Below are 23355 nucleotides of genomic sequence, written 5' to 3' on the forward strand. Positions count from 1 at the left end.
GGCAAAATCTGTTTGTCCTGTAACCATGGTAAGAACAATAAGTTGATTAGATTCTTGTTTAGACAGGATGTCACCACAGTTCCTTATGTGGTCTCACACTGGAATAGGTACATGAATCATATTGGCTGGAAAAAGGTCTGGCTCTTACCCAACCGATACCTGTTGACCAACAAAGTTAGAGAAATATTGTTTAAAATAATTCATAGATTTTATCCTTCTAATGATCATATTGTTAAAAGGTTTAAAATAGACATTGATGTGAAATGTGCTTTCTGTTCTGTAAATATTGAAACAATTACTCATTTATTTTGGCTCTGCCCCATTGTCCAAAACCTCTGGATTGATATATGTAATTTTATTGTTAACAATATTGAAGAAGAATTTAAGTTGTTTTGGAGGGATGTGCTGTTTGGACTCTATGACTTTGACAGGATTAAAGCAAAACCCAATGAAACATTCATTATTAACCTCGTCATACTGTTGGCAAAATTTCACATTCACAAATGTAAATTTACACATAGAAAACCCTCTACTAATCTTCTAATAATCTACTACCATCTAATTTTAGAAAACATAAAGTAGGAACAACAATGTGCAGCATGTGCATATGGAACTGTGGAGACTCTGTGGAACAGTTTGGAGCTGGAAATGAAAAAGTACTAACATAAATCTGTTTAAAAAGAGATACAAACAATTATTAACAAACAGGTACAGGGGGTTGCAAAAGTATTCACCCCCCTTGGCTTTTTATCTATTTTGTTACATTTTAACCTGTAATTGAAATATTTTTTGAATCTGAATTGTATGTGATGGATCTGCACAAAATAGTCTAAGTTGGTGAAGTGAAATGAGAGAAATATCTATAAAACAATAATTTAAAAAAATAAAACACTTAACATTAGCATGGAAGAGGAAATGGGGTAACGAGTGTGAGAAACAAATAAAATAGAGAAAAAAATGGTAAATTATACTTGCTTAAGATATGTTTAGATATTTATGTGGATATTTATGTAGTATATATTATATGTTGAGAGGGATAATTATAATTATGTAATATATGTTATATATTTATTAGGTATGTAGCATATATATATTTATAGGGATATTTATGTAGTTATATAGTGTATATTTATATAGATTTATAAAATATTTGTATTTTCTATATATTGATATAATATTCATGTAATATTAATTTTTAGCTATATACTTACATGGATAATTATGTGGTAATAGGCTTGTTTTACATAGTATTTATATAGACTATATTTATATGGATATTGTATAGATATAATAATAGCAATAATGTAAATTCATAGAGTTATAAAGGGGTAGGAACTAGGAAAAAGTGTAGACTTCTTCCTACTCCTTTTTTCCAACATATGTGAATATGAAGATGTTAATGTTTATTATGTTCGAAATAAAAATTCATTCATTCATTCATTCATTGATAAAGTGTGAAATATCAGTCTGGTCCAGAGTGTGAATGGAGCATGAAAGGCAGCACCAAGTAAACAGAACAACAAGTTAGTTCGGGATGTTTCCGAATCCCACATCAGCAGCTGCTTGAGCTGGGGAGTTTCCCATTTAGTTGGTTTGCTTCATCACCACGGCTTTTAACTGGAAACAAAGGGATCTTGTAGGAGTCATACTCATGTGTTCATTCATTCAACTTTCCAGGGTTACGTACCGACTCTGTGGAGTCTGATTTCAGGTTTCCAGGCGAGGTCCAACAGTCTGCGCTGACGGTCGAGCTCTTCTTCATACTCCAAGATGCTTTTTTCAAACACTGACAATATTTCTACAGCAGCTGCTGTTAGTCGCTGACCGATAAACTCTTCTTCTTTCTTCTTCTTCTCTTGGTTTTATTGGCGGTTGGCAAACAGCTTTCGGGTGCATTACCGCCACCCACTGATCTGGAATATGGACTAGGTATCTAACCGATCTCTAAAAATGAATGTATGTCAAACACTACAAACAAAACAAAATAATAAATAAATAAATAAATAAATAAATAAATAAATAAATAAATCAAAACAAACAAAACAAACAAACAAAACAAAACAACCAAATTCACTTAAATCAAATAACCTGGCCTTATATCCTATTCATTAATCTAGTTGATTTTAAAAAATGTATTAGCTTTTTCCAGCACTCATCACCTGAAGATTTCCGTAATATATTTATGATATTGACTTCCCCTAGCTTTCTTATTTCCTGCTTTAACACATCTCTTTCTGTTATATATTTGTTGCAGTCTAATAGAACATGGTCCACTGTTTCCTCCTCTCCACAATGTTCACACTTTCCTGTATTATGTTTTTTAATTAAAAATAGAGATCTATTCAGCCCAGTATGCCCATTCCTTAATCTTGTCATGACTCTTTCCTCGGTCCTGTTCCGCCCGCCTGATCCTGCATTCCCAACTAATGGTTTATTCTTAAAAAGATACCGCCCTTTACTTTCTTTGTTCCACTCATTTTGCCACTTTTTCCTGATTTGTCTCTTTATCACCCCTTTGACTTCTGATTTGCTGATGTTCACATGGAGTTGATGTTCACTCCTCAAAGCCCCTTTGGCTGCTCCATCTGCCCTCTCATTCCCTTCAATCCCGATGTGTGCAGGAACCCACACAAAAATGACGGACAATTGCATATGCTTAAATCTAAATAATTGCATCATTATTTCAAATAATAGGTCTTCTCTGCATGTGGTGTTGCAATACAATAAGCTCTTTAATGCTGCTGCTGAATCTGATAGTATAACCACTCTTTCTGGCCTGCTGTCCTCTACCCACTGCAATGCAATTATTATAGCCATCATTTCGCTTGTAAACACTGATAATTCATCCGATAGTCTCTTCCTGCATACGATGTTCACTTCAGGGATGACTACTGCTGCTGCTGTTCTGCCTGTCTCTGGATCTTTTGAACCATCTGTGTATATATGTAAATGACCATAGTAATTCCTTCTAATGTATGAATTTACACTGTTACTATTTCTCTCTTGTTCTTTTTCCCAGTCCAGGAGGCTCAGATCTACCTCTGCCTGTGGCAGTAGCCAAGGTGGAACAGCCGGCAACACAACAGTTGGCGAAAAACTCAACTCCAGTATTCCCATCTCCCTTGCTCTCCTCTCAACCACCCATCCAAAGCTCTTCATTTGCTTTTTCCCGTGTTCCCAGCATGGCTCAGTTGTACTTATTGTCGGATGATTATTGTGACCTTGCAAATTTGCCCAGTATGTCATCATGAGTTGCTGTCTTCTAAATTCCAGTGGCATCTCCCCCATTTCCACCTGCAATGCAGGTACAGATGTAGTTTTGAAAGCCCCACAACATACCCTCAGTGCTTGAGCCTGAATCCTGTCCAACCTCCCCAACAAAGATTTACATGCCGACCCATATGCAACACACCCATAGTCCAGTACTGATCTTATTAAACCTGTATATATAGCTTTCAAAGAAGACCTGTCAGCTCCCCACTCTGTACCCATTAAACACCTCATGACATTTATAACCTTTTTACATTTGTCACCAATTTTATCAATATGTACTTTCCAGGTGAGCCTTGAATCAAACCATATTCCCAGTAATTTGAATGATTCCACCCTTTTCAGCTCCTTGCCATACAGATATAGTTTGACTTCTGATCCAATTTTCTTCCTTGTAAAGAAAAGGGTGTTTGTTTTCTCTACAGAAAATTTAAATCCCCATTTCAATGACCACTGCTCCACTCTTTTAATTGTTTCCTGTAACTGTTTGACTACATATTTCACATTTCTTCCTGTATTCCATATTGCGCCATCATCAGCAAACAGAGATTTCCCTATAGTTTGTCCAATATCTTCATATACATCATCAATCATTATTGAAAATAACAAGGGACTTATTATGCTTCCTTGCGGTGTTCCGTTATCCACACCATACCTTGCTGAAAATGTTTTCCCCACCCTCACCTCTATAGAACGTTCATACAAAAATTCCTTCACCCATCTGAACATTTTACCTGTTATACCTAAACTTTTCATTTTAATCAATAAACCTTCTTTCCACAATAAATCATATGCTTTTTCTACATCAAAAAATACTGCTACCACCACCTCCTTATTGACTTGTGCCTTCCTCACCTCTGTTTCTAGACATAGTATTGGATCCATTGTTCCCCTTCCTTTTCTAAACCCACTTTGATGTTGTGATCTAAGATTTCTTATTTCCAAATAATATGTTAGCCTTTCAGTGATCATACGCTCCATGACTTTACACATATGAGACGTCAATGCGATTGGTCTATAGTTGCTTGGATTAGTAGGATCTTTTCCTGGTTTCCTGATTGGTACTATGACTGCATGTTTCCAACTTTGTGGTAATTTCCCTTCCTGCCAAATTTTGTTGTAAAAGTGTAATATGACCTCTAATGAATTATCAGACAGATGTCTCAACATGATATAGCATATCTGATCTTTTCCCGGAGCCGTTAGTCCTGCTTTACCTAACGCCCTTTTCATTTCTTCTAATGTAAAGGGGGTGTTAATTACATCATCCTTCTCTTCCTCTCTTTCCAGCAACTCTTTATTTCTTTCACTTGTTTCCTGTCTTCCTTTTCTCCCCTCTTCAGACATATTTCCAGAGCTATGTACCTCAACCAAAGCCTTTCCTAACATATCTGCTTTTTCTTGATCTTCAATAGCCAGGACCCCACCACTTTCCAAAACTGGGTACCCCCATTCACGTCTTACTCCCCCCATTTTCTTAATCATTCCCCAAACTTGGCTAATTGGTGTGGTTCTCCCTATTGAATCACAAAATGTTCTCCAGTACTTCCTTTTAGCCTCTTTAATAGTCTTTCTCACCACTGCTTGCATTCTTTTATATTGACCCGATAAACTCTCTCAGATGATTCACCTTAGACATTGTTGAAGAGGAAAAAGAAAGGAAACAACAGAACCGTCCTCTCCTTCTTCTTCTCTAGGTTTAATGGCGGATCACAACCAACGTTATTAGGTTCTACCGCCACCTGCTGCACCGGAGTGTGTAACATCAGGATCATTATTACACCAGGTTACAGTCTAACTTAAAGGGGGAAAAAAGGAAATACCTAAATAAAATAAGATAACCACATTTAAATCTTATTATCTATCCCTGCATCTTTAAGAAAGACAAGGATTTCCTTATAACAATCCCTCATCACCTCACTCCTCCCTAATAACCTACTAAACTCCATTCCCGTCCCAGCTCGTACATCCTGTCTCTTAAAGCGTTCCTTTCTACCTCATACTTGCCACATTTAAGAATCACATGCTCTACATTCTCTGTGACATCACACTCATCACATTTATCAGACACGGACTTTGACATTAAATACAGAGTTGATTTTAAACTAGTATGACCTAATCTTAATCTAGAAATGATGACTTCCTCTCTCCTACACTTTCCTTTGAAAACCTTCACGTTAATTGACTTCTGTATGTTATAAAAATGTCTCCCTTTTACACCGTTGTCCCACACCTTCTGCCATGAATCCCTCACTGCCTTTCTAATTCATGATTTTGCTTCACCTTTACCAAAAGGAATTTCCATAATTACCTCACTACTCAATTTCAATGCTCTTTTAGCAATATTGTCTGCTTTCTCATTGCGATCAACACCCATGTGGGCAGGAACCCAACAAAACTGCACAGTAATTCCAGTTCTGCATAACCTCCACAATATCATTAATATTTCCAATACTAGATCTTCTCTTATTGTTTTCTTTGAAGTCAAACTCTGAAGGGCTGCAGTGGAGTCTGAACAAATGACATAGTTCATTCTCGCAGTTACAGTAAGTATTTCATTTACCAACTAAAGTAATTAGAACAAAATGCATACAACATTCTTTTCATCACTGGTTTACTACGACTTCTGTCATTTAGCAGACGCTTTTATCCAAAGTGATTTACATCTGAGAAAACAACACAAGCAAGAAGGTTTAGAAAGAGTTTTATTTTTTCCTACACAATGAGAGCTGACGCAATTTATATGATAAGCTCCTGATTGTTAATATCAAAATATAAAATACAAATATTTTTTAATCCATGTGTTCTTTATTATTTGTCATAAAACATTTATGTTGTTAAGAAACTTTTATTGCAATGGGCTTCAAAATAATACACATGGTAAGTCTTTGAGACATTAAAACATTTAAATATCAAACTGATCAAACTATCAAACTGATTTTGGTGTGAAATATATAGATATACAAGACACATTTAAAGCTGCAGTTTCCAACATTTAACCACTAGAGGGAATAAAGATCCCAAACTAACCCCCAAACTCAGAATGACGGTTCATTCATGCATGAATCACCCACAGGTTTTCTGCAGGGGTTTGAAGCCTCTTTTTCCTCGTATTGTGGCAGGTTGGAATTATATAAAGCAAGAAGTTTAATGCGTAATTAGGGGCGTGGCCTTTTGATTGGCATTAATTTGTCCAACCTGTAAATAAATACTTTTTCTAAGATCTTAGAAAATGTTGGGAGTAAAGAATCAGGCCTGTAATTAGTGAATTGGTGTCTGTCTCCAGTTCTGTACAGTGGGATGACTTTTGCAGTTTTCATTTGTTTTTGTAAATGTCCCAGTTCTGAGCGACTGATTACAGCTGTATGTCAGTTAACAATCCATCAATAACCTTTTTGGCCCGGTTTCCCAGATCAGTTAAGTAGTTCTTAACAGCGAAAGACTTCTTTCAAACCTTCTTAAGGAGCCTGTGAAAGAAAATCGCGTTTCCCAGAGTTGCTCTTAGCTTAAGAATCTCTTTCATTAAGAAGGAAATGAAAGATGCTGCTGACCCAGTCTTTACAACCATCTTAGTGAACAAAGACTCACAGATCCAGCCACGTCAGGCAAATCAATATCACACCAAGCAATGAGATATTAAAACAATGCACCCCGCACAAATTTTGATCTATTTCATACTTTAGATTTATATTGTTTAGCATTCATTGGTGACAGCAAAGGGAAAAAAAAGAAAAATAAGGAATAACAAGTGTGTTCCTGTATATGCTTTATGCATTACGCACAAATAAAATGATCATCATGAATATCATTTATTTGATAATTTGGCTGCTATACAGCATGTTCTCGCTGCAAATCAACCGCGCGAAGCAGAACTGTTTTTATGAACGCATTCGTGCGTCAGCACTTCAGTCCCTGGACGTGCTGTCGCATCAGGCTGTCCAGGTAGCCGTGACACCGATCCAGGGTCGGCGTCATGGGGGGGTCATCCGCGGGCCATGCCCCCCCAAATGAGTTATTGTGCCCCCCTCCACTCGCCCACAAGCAGGCCAAGCCTTTGTGCCAAACTTTGTATTTTATTGATTACTTATCTTATTGAACGTGAAATCATCCTTCGTAAATTACATTTAATTAAAACCCGTGCTTATTAATCACAAAACACAGGTTAAACATCATGACCAAATCCGCTCCGACCCGCTGTGTCAGTGATCAGCGCAGACAGACTGCAGCTTCGCCTGAATTATGGTTCCGCGTTAAATCGACAGCGTAGGGTCGCGGTGCGGTGTGCGTCGCCGCGTACCCAACGCCGTCGGTTCTGCGTTGGTGTGACGCGGAACCATAAATCAGCCACCGGGAGCAAGGGGTTGGGGGAGCTGGGTTGATGTTGATCCGCGGACCAAACTTGTTAAAGGTATTGTGACATCATTTTTAAAATGCTTTTTACACTATTAAAAGTCTTGGCCAACATCCCTCAAATGTGTCTAAAAGGGTGTAACAAGAAAAAATGTACTCTAGTACTCCATTCCTGGCTTTTTATTACAGTGTTTTTTTGCGCCGTGAAAAACGCTTCCTTTTCTCCCTTTCCTGTCAATCATTGCGCCGCTCCTCCTCCCAACCTCCTCCTCCTCCTCCTGCTACACGCTTCTGCCGTCTCCACACACACGCACGCACACCGAACCACAAACACCCACACACACAGCCCAGACAGGGCGACTACAGCCCGGGTATGAAGTCCGTGGTCCCACGGACTTCTGTCGGTCACGGACTTCTAACAGCGGCGTCGGAGAGTTAAGCCGGAGCGACAGGCAAAGCATGCACGGAAAAGCAGCAGGGCGAAGCAGACAGTCCACCGCAAACAATCATAAAAATAAAGGCATGCAAGCAGCAGGTTCCCCTTATCTTAAGTCCAGTCAGTGGCCGTGGGTCTTCTTAGCAGTTTTCCTCCCGGTGATGAGAAGAAAAGAGGCTCTAGTCTAAACAGCTCCGTGTTAAGCCTGATTTATGGTTCCGCGTTAAATCGACGCAGAGCCTACGCCGTAGGGTTCAGTGTACGTTGCGCGTCGCCGCGTAACCCTACGCCGTAGGCTCTGTGCCGGTGGAACCATAAATCAGCCTTTATGGTGCGCTGGAGAGGAGATGAGGCAGGGAGCTGGGTGGAGGGGGCGGTGATTTAGCGGCCCTTTACGTCACGTTCTGCCACCAAACCAGATGAGCCGTTTTTGCATAGTTATGCGGAAAATCCCAGAAAGCACACAATACACTGAATGTTAAAAGTTTGTTGTTTTTTGGGTGTAATTGATGTCAGGACACCCAACAAAACACAAAAAATCAAGAAAAATTTGTTTTTCATGTCACAATCCCTTTAAGGAGCATCAAACTCACTCTTATCTACGCGGAAATAACGCTAAAATATAAAGAAGGCTTCCCAAAGTGTGATCTATGGTGCAATAGGAAAATTAAGATGTGCAACTCTTCTAAAGGTGAGACATGCATTTAATTGACTTCATGGCGCCAGCCTTGGCGTTTATTATTACGCAAATGTGGAATGTTTGGGTCTGTCTAATTTCGTCAAATTAAATTTGGAGATTCACCGTTCACATTTTTATGTGTATGCGTTGTATGAGAGAGAGATGGAGAGGGCGAGGAAGGGAGAGACGTGGGCTGTACGTCGTTGTTTTTTGTTTTTTTTGCAGTTTGGGTGCACAATACACTTGTGTGTGTGTGTATTAAAAAGAGATTTTGCAGTATGTTGTGTAATTGAAACTGGTTTGCTGTGATCGTTGATGGCAAACTCATTAAGCATTTACATCATATTGCGTTCTTGAACGGCAGTTTGTGCCCCCCCCGCTGGTTATTATGTGCCCCCCAATTAGATCTGTTCTGCCGCCGACTCTGCACCGATCCTCCTGCGCCGTGCCCGAGCCCGAGCACCTATATGTGATGACAGGGAGTTAGTGCATTGAGGAGCAGCGCTGCGTGTCTCCACCAGTGTTGTGCTAGTTACTGAAAAATAGTAACTAGTTACCGTTACTAGTTACTTTATTAAAAAGTAACTCAGTAACTCAGCTACTTAGACCAAAAAGTAATGCGTTACTATGAAAAGTAACTTTTTAGTTACTTTAAATAAAAACATTATTTTAAATGCTCCCATTAATGCCCCTCTAGCCTTCATTTCAGCAGGTACTGTATGGATTTGCATTGTGCATCGTGTTCTGCATTCTAAACAGTCTCCCCGCTTCTTCACTTCCTGTGTCAATAACGTTGGTTGCTTAGCAACAAGCTGAGAAACGGCCAATGAGCTTCAGCAGCAGCTGAAGAACAGGAGCCTTTGATGAATCGCTCATTACAGTCCTCAAATATAATAACCAATGGTAGCATGTCGGTTTATAAGAATCTTTTTGCCCAGAAGAAAAAAGAGCGAAGACAACGACCCATAACTATTTTCTTCTCTTGAAAAAACCCACCTGCACCGCGGGGTTTAGGATAAAAAGACGCTACAGAGTCAGGATGCAGCGGCATCAGAAGAGCAGTGGAATACGTGCGAGGCGGGGCTGATCTCTGCAATTTGAAGCCCTCTATAATTGTAAAAAGAATTTAACTTATCACAGGTTCTTTTTGGAACATAACCCCTGCGAAAAAACAGGGATTGCTGTAATTCCACGTTGCGAAACTCGCCTTCTTTTGGCTCTTGACCGCTCATGTTTTTGAAAGCACACACACTACGTTTCCTCAGGTCTCCACGTGTGGGGAAAAAAAGCTTCACTGTAGCCAGAAATAACGGAGTAACGCACCGTTTGGTAACGGTAATTGCGTGACTGAATTTAAAAAGTAATGCGTTAAGAGTATTAGTTACCGCAAAACTAACGGCGTTACTGTAACCCGTTACTAAATAACGTTAGTCCCACTGGTCTCCACACCCGCTGTGTCTCCAAACATCCGCAAATACAACGTTGATAAATGCAATAGTGAAAACGGTCAAGCAGCTAAATAAACTTCAGAATATTTTTTTGAGGTGAAGGATTCTGTTTTACTAATCAGGAGGATACAATGTGGTCCTATATGCTGAATGATCGTTAAGTTAATTTCTCCTTTCGTCCATCTTTCACATTTAATAAAAAACATATATTTCCTCATTATTCTCTTACCAAGACTACTTCTTATTTAGTTGCAGTCTTGTTTTCATCATGAAAAAGGGTCATTGAATTATATTAATCATCTTAATTTTTCATTATAACGCACAGGCAGCAGGGAATTAGTGCGTTAGGTAGCAGTGCTGTGTGAAAATGGGCTGATAGTGATCGGTGATCGATTTGCCTGGCATCGATTGATTTGGTTTCAGAACCGGACAGCTCCTCCAAATGATTATTTCTGACTAAATATGAGTTGAGGTAAAAAGACATTTACTCCTAAACGGATGTCTGATATAAAAGGGTTAAATCCAAAGTCTGTCCTCTTCCTGGAATCTGATCCCGATGATCCTCCCTCTTCTTCCTGCTCTCCAACCTGCAGATCTGCAGCTTCAACACGGATCTCAACATCAGCTTTAGAATAAATAATGAGTCAGACGAGTTGTAAATCTAGTACAACTTGATTTTATACATGTGATTAAATAATATTGTTAATTTCATATTATTTAAATAATATGAAAAACGTACACAAATATGTCGTAACTTATAGTTACAATAACACAGCATGGCTCATTTGAATAACATTGTTTTGACTTAGTTTGTCCCATGAATTATCACGATAATCTGATGTACGCGCAGCTCAGATTTTAAAATGTATAAAGCCTTTTACAGTTTTCACCGAACTATGTATAACATCACAATATATAACCTCTGAACGGAGTAGATGGAGAGAGTTTAACAACATGGAGCTGCAGATTAACTTTACAAAGAGAATGTGAGTGAAGAGGAAACAGACGGGAAAAAGGACGTGTGAGAGAGGCATTGTAGATGAACGAAATAAACTGTCACGTTTAAAGAAACTTCAGCAAATACTAACAGCTCTTTATTTGCACCGTGGAGACGACAAGTTACCAACAGCAACAAATAATACGATTTTAAGAAGGAACAGGGATTCAAACAAACTCAATGGAGAACTTAAAAAAAAAACCTCATTGCAACACAACCTCATCGTTCCCTCTGCGTCAAGTTGACGGAGAAGCATAAATCTGTGTTGAACCTGCAACCCTTGTGGGGAGGGGATTAGGCTCATCAGCCACAGGAGGTGGTGGTTGGACTTCTGCGGGTTCTTCTTCTGTGGGTCAGACAGGAGTGGACAGCTGCCCCCGGAGGACGACAACATGAGCTTCATTTGTCACGAGTCACCAGACTTCTACTCCGGGTGATTTGTCATGTGTCTCAGCAAATCAATTCTGCAGCTAAAACCTTTGTCGCACGTCTTGCACAAATATTGCTTCTCGACCGTGTGCGTGTATATGTGGCGTTTAAGAGCTGATGAATCAGTAAAGGTTTTTCCGCAGGTGTTGCACACGAACGGCCTTTCACCGGTGTGGATCCTCGAGTGAACCACCAGTTGGGAACGTTGTGTGTAACTTTTTCCACATGTTTTGCAGATATAGGGCTTCTCGCCCGTGTGCGTGGTTATGTGGCGTTTAAGATTTGATGATTTAGTAAAGGTTTTGCCGCAGGTGTTGCACAGGTACGGCATTTTGTCAGTGTGGATCTTCATGTGATCCATTGAAATACTTCTTTTACTGAACTCTTTCCTGCAAGTGCTGGAAGAAAACGCCTTCTTCCCCGTGTAGGTCCTGGTCAGCTTTGATTTACAGCTGCTGTCTGACGGGACAGCAGCATCTTCGTGGTCACCGTGTCGTCTCATTGGCTCCGGATCTGCAGTTTTACTGGAGTCTGAGCGTAAACTTTCAGTCCCTTCTTCATCTTTGCTTTGAGCTTCAGGAGAAGTGTTCAACAGCAGCTGGCCACAGTTTGGTCCTGGTTCACCATTTTCAACTTTCACATCAGCGACATTGACCAATGAGACATCCACCTCTACGTCCTCGTGCTTCATCTCCTGACCGCTGGAGTCTTCCTCCAGTTCTGTAGTCTGTGGATGCCCTGGTTCCTCCTGGTCCGGGCTGCAGCTCCTCTCCAGGTTATCCAGGTGCTGGTCACTGAAAACCCCGTCCTCCTCCACCTTACAAACATTTTCTTGTGGGAGTTCTGGAATTAAAAAAAAGGGACAAAAAGATAGGATTTTAACAAGTCAAAAGTGCTTCCCAGTGTTGATTGTTTGGTTGTATTTGTGAGGTTTAAACTTTGTCCTGAACCTTCGGTCTTCCCCTTCATCTATGTAGTATATTTGAAGACAAGTGCATTACTCTGTGTGACCCTTAGGTGGCACTGTGACTGTAGGAAATCTAGCAGAATATTGGAGAGTCTGGATCCAGAGATTTGAACGGTTTCTTGTCGCCAGCGGAATCGACGAAAAGTCTGATTCAGTGAACATTGTGAGCCAAAGGAAAAATGTGCTGTATTGAAGTGCAAGGAATATCAGAGACTTTTGATGCATATGTGACTGATTTAAAAAACAAAGTGAAAGACTGAGTCTGAGCACTTCACCGACTCACTGACACTTATTGATGTAAATGTTCGCACATCCAAGTGGAGAACAAGGTGGATTGAGGAAAACCTACAGTATGACCCTCGCAGAACTGGTCAGTGCCAATAAGGCAAAATGAAACATCTTTATGTAATCTGAATTAGATGACATATATGACACACACTGCAATCAATCTCACTATAATAAAGTAAGGTAGCTGTCTTCAATTTCATAATGACACCATAGTTAAACTGAAAACAATAGTAGGTACAGTAGCCTATGCTGTACCAGGATCATTTTCCATAGGTGTTAATAGAGGGGTTAATCGTACCACAGAACACAGCACATACACCTACTACCTTTCACCAGACAGTGCTAATTCATTTAATATCTCACCTCTGCATTTATAGCCAAGCCACTTGAGGGAGGACACAGGTCCCACACACTGGAGACACTTGTCCAAGGGGGAGACAGTTGCACACACCAGGCTATGTTTCTGACACTGTTGGAATGTTTTTATTGTAACATTTATTGTTACCAGACAGTTTGAGCAGCAAGACATTTCAGAATCATATGTATTTATCTTAAAAGTATTAAAAAAACAAATGTCCATCAAATGTCTACATTACATTCAACTTACCCTCTCACTGTTGACAACTGTCTCCATTTCAGTTGGACTGCAGAACTGATTCTCCGTGTCCATCTAAGATAGAGAACAAGAGCAGACGTGTTCAAAATTAACACGTGGTCTGCCTGTGTTCATTTCTTCATTTCCATTAAGTGACAGGTGTAGTGGCACTCTGTTCACTCTAATTTGGACCACCTTTTGAGTCAGTCCACAAAACACTATTTTGGACGCGAGCGATGAGACATGACAACTTTCCTTGGCTTTTAAAATGTTTACTTGAAAAGATTAAGGTAATTTACAAGTCCAAAGCACGGTCAAAAGACTGTGTTGCTTCCAGCATTTTTTGACTCAAACTGAAAGTGAAACTAAACTTCTCCTTACATGAAACCACAGTCACAAAATTAAAGTGACATCACAACCTAGAATACAAAACATAGAAAAGACTTTATCATGTATCTACACATTGCGAAATTATTAATTTTAGTCTAATTTAAACCTTATGAATTATAATGAAATTATCATTACCCATTTTTAACTGTTTTAACTAAATTATTAACCATTACTTAATCAGGCCCTTACAATAGGATAAAAATAAGTGTGGAAATACAGCTTTAGAAGGTCTGTCAAAAATGTCTTGCACAGGCTCCAGACTAAGGGTGCGTCCCAATACTCCCCCTCGCCCTCCTTTTCTTCACTAACCCTAACTTTTGCGCGTTCCCGTGAAGGTAGTGTCGTCCCAATTCCTCTTTTCACCTAGGGGGAGGGGGCATAACGAGGGCTAGGGGCTGAGAATAGCCCCTTCAAATCGAGGGATTTCAGATGCTGACTTGGCGAGCGAGGGGGTATGAAGATTTCCCAGAATGCTTTTCGTCGTCATTTGCGGACTGAATCCAAAAAAAAAACATGGAGGACATTTCTTATTTTTTTGGGAATAAAATCAATATTTTGAGTTAGTTTCTGCATAAAAATGCATTTTGATTACATTTCTCGGCGCAAACCAATATTTTACTTTCATAATATTCACTCAGTGAATGTACATAATCCCTTTTTTGTCCGTTGTTCGCTAAGATCGCGCCGGAATATGGTTACGTAACCTACGTAAGCGACACCGTATGTTACGTAAGCGACGCCGTAGGTTACGTAAACTACGCCGTAGGCTGCGTCTATTTAAAGCTCGCCGACCGAGGAAAACATGCTTTGCAGACTCGTCTCGATTTTGAGCAAGCAAGCATTTTTTCATTTTTTTTGAGTCAAATGGCGACCCGCAAAGAGCAGGAGGATATTGAACCCACAAATGTAAGTATATAATGTCCCATGGAATTAAAAAAATCACAGTGCTTTTGTATGTTTTAACAGTTTGAACAGTACATAGAAATACCACATTGTTTATTGTTTATTTTTAATATACCAAAGAGTGAAATTACCGGAGTCAAATTCCTTGTTGGTCAATGTTAGAACGTAGTTAACGTAAGATAATGCAATACGTGGCTGTTCATGAGTCGGGTAGATAACATTGCCGTGTCCTGTTAACTACTCGTTAAACTCTCATATTTTCTACAAATTTGTTGGATATTTCACATTACTATAACGCAGCAACGTTATTTGGGGGGGGGGGTTACGAATTAATAACGTTGCTTGCTGCCTGTTATCATAGTTCAAACTTTTTTTGTTTGTTTGTTTGTTTTCTTTTCGAGGACGTTTGTGCATTGCAGTAATCACATTTCATTCCAGGGACTCCGGATCAGGTCCGACACCTTTAGCTTTAGGACTACCAACGAGGAGAATTTTACAAAGAAGAAATATGCTGCTAAACCGCTGTGGGAGTGAGTGATCTAGCTATCTGCTTGCAGAATATCTGTGATGGGGTCCTTAACCATGGTATAACTACTATTCATCACTGTTTTCTGTTACAGGAAACTCATCAAAGAGCTGGAACTGGAGGGAAAGGTGACCACAGCACAAATTGGCAAAAAATGGGAAAATCTTAAAAAAAAATATAAGGTAAGCAATGGCTATGGTAGGTAATATTATCTGCTGAAGAGATGATGCTTAACAAAAAAAAATCCATGTAAAGTATTTATTAATAATCTTGTGCGTGCGTGCGTGTGTGCGTGCGTGCGTGTGTGTGTGGGCTCCGAGACAGACAGTGGGGAGGCCACAGCAGCCTCATGGCCTTTCTATGAAGATATGCATGAGGTTTTGGGGTCCAGACCTTCAATCCAGCCTCCATGTTTGTTGGCCTCTTATGAAGATCCCACGCAAATACTCATGGTAAGTTTAGCAGTAAAAAAGCACAATCTTATTCCCCAGTCCTTCTTCCTATAGCTAGCTTGTGCTACGACCGGTGGTTCCCTCCTGATTGTGAGTGATACGACACTACAGTACCTGAAGATCTAACTGTTATTTTCTTTTCAGAACATAATCGACCCTCCATCCTCACCGGTGTCCTCTCTGACAAATTCAGAGGAAAGCACAGAGGTAATTTTTATTTATACAGTGATAATGAACCTGGTATGATGTTGTGGGTGTGTATGATAGTCCAGTCATGTGTGTAATCAACATGTGTATCCATCTTTTTTTTATCTCAGAACACTTTGGAAGACGCCAGCACATCGGCCTCAAGCTCTGCCTCACCAGCTGGAAGAGGAAGCTGGAAGCTTCAGGCATCAGGTCCACTTTCCCCCCGATCCCCCCCAAAAAAAGAAACTCTCCATGCAGGACTTCCTTCAAGCTGAGGCCGCCAAAGAAGACAGAAGATGTCAAAAAAATGAAGAACACATGGACAGGTTCCTGAACCTTTTAGAGAAAATGGTGGACCAGACACCTCATCAGCAGTAGCAGCACATACACTGCAAACTTTTTTTTTTGTAAATATTTCTGTGCAAATTTTTTTATATGGAACAGCACCTTTCTTTGTTTTGCGTGCAATGTTTACTTTTTTCTTTTTAAAAATTGTATTTGAATATAGAAAATAAAGCCTTTTTTACTGCAGATTCTCTCACTATCCTTATTTTACTATTGATCTCGTTGTACAGTTTATAATTTGAGACATTACCTTACTTTGAGAAACCCCAGAAGAGAAAACTGTTGTGTAACAAGTTTTATTAGACAATTCAAAAGTATTTCCAAGTCGGTAAAACCACACAAATACAAAACTATTTACACATATGCACGATATGAGCAAAACCCACATAACCGAGCATTAATTTCAGCAAATTTCTTAACAGGTGTTATTTGGATAAACTGAGCCCAGGTTGCGGATCTTAAGGTTACCTTTATGCCTGAAAAAATATTAAAACCTAATAAAGTGCCATGTTAACAGCGCTACAGCTTGTAATATATTGTGTTGTTACTGTAACTTTATTCTGAAAGGTAACCGGATGGGGGGCGGAACAAGACCTCCGGTTAGAGTTATTGTATGAGGTTCGGATGCTAAGAAAAGTTCTAGCTGTGGCACGAAAACCTGGTCGTCCTGTCAAGTCATTTTATAAGACTAAACATTACATGGTGTCAGAGTAAATACCTGGAAAGAGAGACAATGGCACACTTCAAACCACCGCCGGGCTTGAGCCTACAGGGGAATCTCGCGGAGAATTGGAGGACGTGGCTGCAGCGCTACGAGCTTTTTGCAGTTGCGAGCGGTGTAACAGAAAAGTCAGAAGAAGTGCAATGCGCAACTTTCCTGCATGTTGCGGGGGAAGAAGCCATTAAAGTGAGTAACACATTTGTCTTCGACGATGAGGAGGAGGACAAAATAGCTGAATTGAAGCAGAAGTTCCGAGACTACTGCGAGCCCAGGAAAAACCTGCCATATATAAGGCACATGTTTTTCACTCGTGTCCAAGGCCCATCAGAGACAATAGACACCTACGTCACGGACTTAAAGAATAAAGCGAAAGACTGTGAGTTTGGATACCTGTGTGACTCACTAATACGTGACAGGATTGTCTGTGGAATACGTGATGATCAAGTAAGAGCGAGATTGCTCAGAGAAGCAGATCTCACGCTCATTAAAGCCCTCGATGTGTGCCGTGCCAGTGAACTGACGTCCACCCAAATGAAAGTGTTGCATGAAGAAGTTGATGTGCAAAAAATAAGCACAATGAGAGTAAACAGAAAATATGGCAACATGAAAGAAAGCCCCATGAACACCAGAGAAAGAAAAATCAACTGTGACAGATGTGGCTATAAACATGAGCTACGAAAATGCCCAGCATATGGACAAACATGCAATAAATGTGAAAAGAAAAATCATTTTGCAAAGATGTGTCGTGCAGGCAGCCAGAAAAAGTCACACAAGATGCATGCAGTTGAATGCAGTCGGGAGAGTGCTGACAATGATGAAGACATGTTCATTGGGACTATTGGAATAAAAGATATTGGAGCTGTTGATGAAGCACAGAGTGAAAATGACAGATGGACTGAAGAACTGATAATAAATGAAAAGAGAGTAACATTTCGGATTGACACTGGAGCTGACTGTAATGTTATTTCAGATAATACATTGCAGGCTATAAAAAATGACAATAAGCTTCGTGCATCTCAATGCAGGTTGGTGGCATACTCAGGTCACAAAATGAAGCCACTGGGCAGAGCATCACTCACCTGCAAGTACAAGGGTCAAAAACACCAGATTGACTTTGAAATAATAGAGAAAGATGCTCCAGCGATACTTGGAAGAGAGACAAGTACAAAATTAAAAATGGTGAAAAGACTTTACAGCATGGAGAAAACAGATGACATACTGAAAGACTATGAGCATCTCTTCACAGGACTTGGATGCAGGGCTGTACGCTTACTTTTTTGAATGGTAGCACTGGTGCTAGCAAGTTAAAAATTTTAGTAGCACAAATTAAAATTTACTAGCACACCCGGGTGGACAGTTAGTAGGGGTGTAACGATACACTAATCTCACGGTACGATATACGATACTGAGGTCACAATAACGATACGATATTATAGCAGTATTTTTTTAACAACTTTGAATGAGGAACATATGACTAGAAAAAATGGTCTTTTATTTGAAAGACACAAAATACAAAACAATGCTGTGTGTTTGCCCTATTGTTCCAGTTTGTAATGCTTTATAACTGTTTAAGTTTTAAAGAGAAAGCCAGGCCAACCATTTTCCACAAACTGAACTAAAAGTAAATGTCAGGTTTGCATTATGCATCTTCAGTTTCATACAAGTAAAAATATTTTGCCACAAACTGAATAGTTTCTCTCATGTATGATTTGACTTTTTTATTTTCCAGAAATTTAACAACTAAAATTAAATAAATAAATAAAAGTAAATAAATACATACAATTTTACATCATAAAAAAAGATTGATTTATGCTCACCTTATAAGTGTAAGAGGAGATTTATTTTTGTTAAGGTTATTTTGGTAATTCAGGGTTCATTATTTTATAAATATATTCTTTATATTCTGCTGTAAATCAGGGACTATAATGACACTAGTCAGTTTATCTGTAGTTGTTAATATGTTTTAGATTGGGCGGAGTGATACAGCCCATCTGCTGTGTTGATGTTACAAAATCCTACGCTGTTGAGCGGACAGTAAAGTACTCTCAAACTCAGCAGAAGTTGTCCTCTGTTTATCCTACTCACGACCCGAAAAAGGTTTAATTTAATAAGGTAAGGCTTAACTCTACACCAGACTTAAAAGTTCAGAGGTCAAAACCCCGCTAGAGTCCCGTGATCGGGACCGCAAAAGGTACTACTTTCTTCTGAGCAGAGTAAGATTTTGGTCCGCTTGTCGAGGCGCAGTCGCCACGCGCGGTCGGATCATGGATGTATTAATATTATTAATAGCCTTTCCACACGGCGCCCCGGCCGTATGGTCGCGAAAATATGGTATTTATATATGAAATGTCAGAATAGGTAATTTTTTTGACGATACCCCGGTTGAGAAAGGCTGATGTAGGTCAAGAGACATTCATATTGATTTTCAAACTTTTTTTAACATCACCCCAGCGCAACTCACTCGCACAAATGCGAGTGGATACATATTTCTCTTCGCACCGGATGATTTTTATTCGCAAATGCGATGAAAACTGTCGCACTGTACAGCCCTGGGATGTCTGCCAGGTGAACACACCATAAAGCTAGACCCGGATATAAAACCTGTGATACATGCACCTAGGAGGATCCCAGTTGCTCTGAGGGACAGAGTGATTGAGCAGCTTCACAAAATGGAGCAATCAGATGTCATCACGAAGCAGTCTGAGCCAACTCAGTGGGTGAACAGCATGGTGACGGTTGTCACTCCACAAAAGATCAGGATTTGTATGGATCCTAAAGATCTTAACACGGCAATAAGAAGAGAGCATTATCCACTTCTCACTGTGGAGGAAGTGGTATCACGCATGCCTAGTGCAAAATATTTCTCTGTGCTGGATGCAAACCGAGGGTTTTATCAAATAAAGCTGGATGAAGAGAGCTCCAAACTGTGTACTTTCAACACACCGATTGGTCGGTACCGGTTTAAGCGCCTTCCCTTTGGCATCTCATCAGCCAGCGAGGTGTTCCAGAGAGCTGTGGCCCAGATGGTCGAGGGGTTGGACGGTGTAGTCAACATTATTGATGATTTGCTGGTTAGGGGTGACTCCATTGAGCAACATGACAAGAGGCTGCTGAGTGTACTGCAGAGGGCAGATGAAAACGGACTGAGATTCAACAAAGGCAAGTGTAAGTTCAGAATGACAGAGGTGAAATACATGGGACATACACTCAGTGCAGATGGACTACGGCCTGATGAGGAGAAGATTCGTGCAATTATGCAAATGCCTCCACCAGAACACAAACAAGCTTTAATGCGCTTTATGGGAATGGTACAATATCTGTCCAAATTCATTCCAAATCTGTCCGAGATCTCTGCACCAATACGGAGACTGCTGCAGGGAGAAACAGAATGGCACTGGGAGGAGTCACAGCAGCAAAGCTTTGATCTGTTAAAAAAGCTGATCACAGAAGCTCCCACCCTGAAATATTATGATGTAAACAAAGCAGTGACGCTGTCTGTGGATGCCAGCTCGGAGGGCATCTGAGCTGTGATACTGCAAGATGAACGACCTGTGGCATACGGATCAAGAGCACTCACAGACTGTCAAAAAAGGTATGCACAGATAGAAAAGGAGCTGTTAGCCATTGTATATGGATGTGAAAAATTCCACCAGTATGTATATGGCAGAGAAATACAGGTTGAAAGTGATCACAAACCATTAGAAAGCATCTTCAAGAAGTCGCTGCATCAGGCTCCCATGAGGCTGCAAAGAATGCTGCTGCGTCTTCAGAAGTACAATGTGTCGGTCACTTACAAACCAGGAAAAGAGCTTCACATAGCAGACGCATTGAGCCGTGCTTACCTTCATGAACACAAAGAGGATCTCCTGGAAGAAGAACTGCAGGTAAACTGGATTACACCACAGTTGCCTATTTCAGACGAGAAACTCAAACTGTTCAGAAATGCAACATCACAGGATCCAGTTCTGCAGGAGCTGAAAAGCATGATTATGAAGGGATGGCCAAGAGATAAGTCTGCTGTGCCAGGCAGCATACAATCATTTTGGACTTTCAGAGAGGAGATCAGTTTTTCCTCTGGACTGCTTTTCAAGGCAGAAAAGCTCATCGTACCACTGCAGCTGAGACCACAGATGCTGGACAAGATACATGAGTCACATTTGGGTGTGGTCAAATGCAAAGAAAGGGCCAGAGATGTCCTATATTGGCCAGGTATGTCCACACAAATTGAACAGGTGGTAGCGCAGTGTGATGTATGCAATGAAAATATGAACAGTAATCAAAAAGAGCCTTTGATCTCACATCCCTTACCAACTCGACCTTGGGAGAAGGTCGGCACTGATCTGTTCCACAGTAATGGTTCAGAGTTTCTTCTATGTGTGGACTACTTCTCCAAGTACCCTGAGATTGTGAGGCTGAGCAACACGACCAGTAAGGGTGTAATAACTGCCATGAAGTCTATTTTCTCTAGACATGGGATCCCTGACATTGTTATCTCTGACAATGGACCTCAATATGCAAGCGAGGAATTCAGGAGCTTTGCAGAAAGATGGGAGTTCAGTCATTTTACATCGAGCCCTGGTCATGCACAATCCATTGGTCAGGCAGAAAGAGCAGTGCAAACAGTTAAAAGACTGCTCAAAAAGTCTCAGAAGGATGCTGGTGACCCATACATAGCACTTCTGGAATACAGAAATACGCCGCTGGAGAGCGTGGGACAGTCTCCTGCCCAGATGTTGATGGGGCGTCGGTTAAAGACAAGACTGCCAGCCTCCACCTCTCTTCTCACTCCTGACAGGGCGTTCAGTGTGCACAAAGGGCTGAAAGACAGGCAAGCGAACCAAAAGAGATACTTTGATTGTCATGCTAAAAGGCTGCCTGAGCTGCACACTGGAGAAAAATGTAAGGATGCAGGCTGAGGACAAATGGAAGCCAGCAGTGGTTCTGAAAGAGTATGATCAGCCACGTTCATATGTGGTGCGCACGCCCGAAGGCAGAAGCTTCAGGCGTAACAGAAAACATCTCAGACAGACGGCTGAGACAGTGTTTCCACCTGCTGCTGAGAGTAATGTGACTGATGATATGGACTGTGACAACACTCTGCTGGCTGACAGGGTCAGTTCACACGCTCAGGCTTCAGAACCAACTCAGAGAGAGGACGCTTGCAGCTCATCTACACTCACACATCCTTACCGGACCAGATCAGGCAGCGTGGTCAAGACTCCACTGAGATTCAGGGAATGAAAATGTGGAAATGGACACTTTAAGTGTATGACTGATTTAATGTTTATTATGCCTTAGAGCTCACCAGGGGTAAGATTTTGTTTTGTTGTTTATTCCTGTGGACTGGCTTTATTTTCTTGAAGAGGCATATTTATTTCAGTGATAAGTTATTCATTTATAAAAATGTGTCTGATTTTATGTTCTATACGGTCTTTATAGTTTAGTAAAGAAAAACAGTAAAAGAGAAAAGAAAAAAAAAAATCTTGAGAAGGGGGATGTAATATATTGTGTTGTTACTGTAACTTTATTCTGAAAGGTAACCGGATGGGGGGCGGAACAAGACCTCCGGTTAGAGTTATTGTATGAGGTTCGGATGCTAAGAAAAGTTCTAGCTGTGGCACGAAAACCTGGTCGTCCTGTCAAGTCATTTTATAAGACTAAACATTACACAGCTGAAGTTAAAACAGCTTTTAGCTCTGGGCTTCCTGATCAGGCTAGGGATGAAAACGAGGGGGAGTAGGAGAATTGGGACAGGCACCTGGGCCAAGTGCCCTAGATCTCAAGTGCCCTAAAATCTCCCCCTTCTTTTTTAGGGCTTAGGGAAGAAAAGAAGTGCGAGTGAAGTTGAATTGGGATTGGGCCTAACTCTCTTTCATCGATCACATGGAGAAACTCCGACTCCCAGATCTGGACCATGGAGGAAACGACGGCTTTTCTCTCCATTAACCGTCAGTTTTAGACCCGGCGACGTCTTTCAACTGCAACATCCGCCGGTCAAAACTATCACGAATTTATTCTCAACTAACAAAGAACAGTTTTGGTTCGTTTTTAATCACAAAAACCAACCTGGGAAGCAGAATGGAACGGTCAGCAGGAGCAGCTCGGTCTGAGGTCCGTCCCCCTCAGGAGTCGTAGCGGAAACACACCCGTCCAACAATGGTTCCGCCCCCATTTAAATTATATGTATATTTACATTTATATATTATTCTGCACTCAAAACAGTCATTTATGACTTTTACTAATCACATTTTGTGTCTCCACTTTTCAACTTCATTTGATGACATTTCTCTTTCAACATTGTTTTCTGAGCTAAATGCTGGTTGTACTGATCACGCTGTACCAATAATCTGTCTCACTGACAACTTTCCTC

General features: G+C 40.5%; 1 pseudogene; it reads right to left on the reverse strand.

The window, feature by feature from the left end:
- Positions 1 to 23111, reverse strand: part of LOC133440679 (zinc finger protein 420-like) — a 47340-nt pseudogene extending 24229 nt beyond the window's left edge.
- Positions 23112 to 23355: the final 244 nt, after the last annotated feature.

Source organism: Cololabis saira, chromosome 3 (assembly GCF_033807715.1).
Source record: "Cololabis saira isolate AMF1-May2022 chromosome 3, fColSai1.1, whole genome shotgun sequence".
In the NCBI taxonomy this organism is placed as follows: Eukaryota; Metazoa; Chordata; class Actinopteri; order Beloniformes; family Belonidae; genus Cololabis; species Cololabis saira.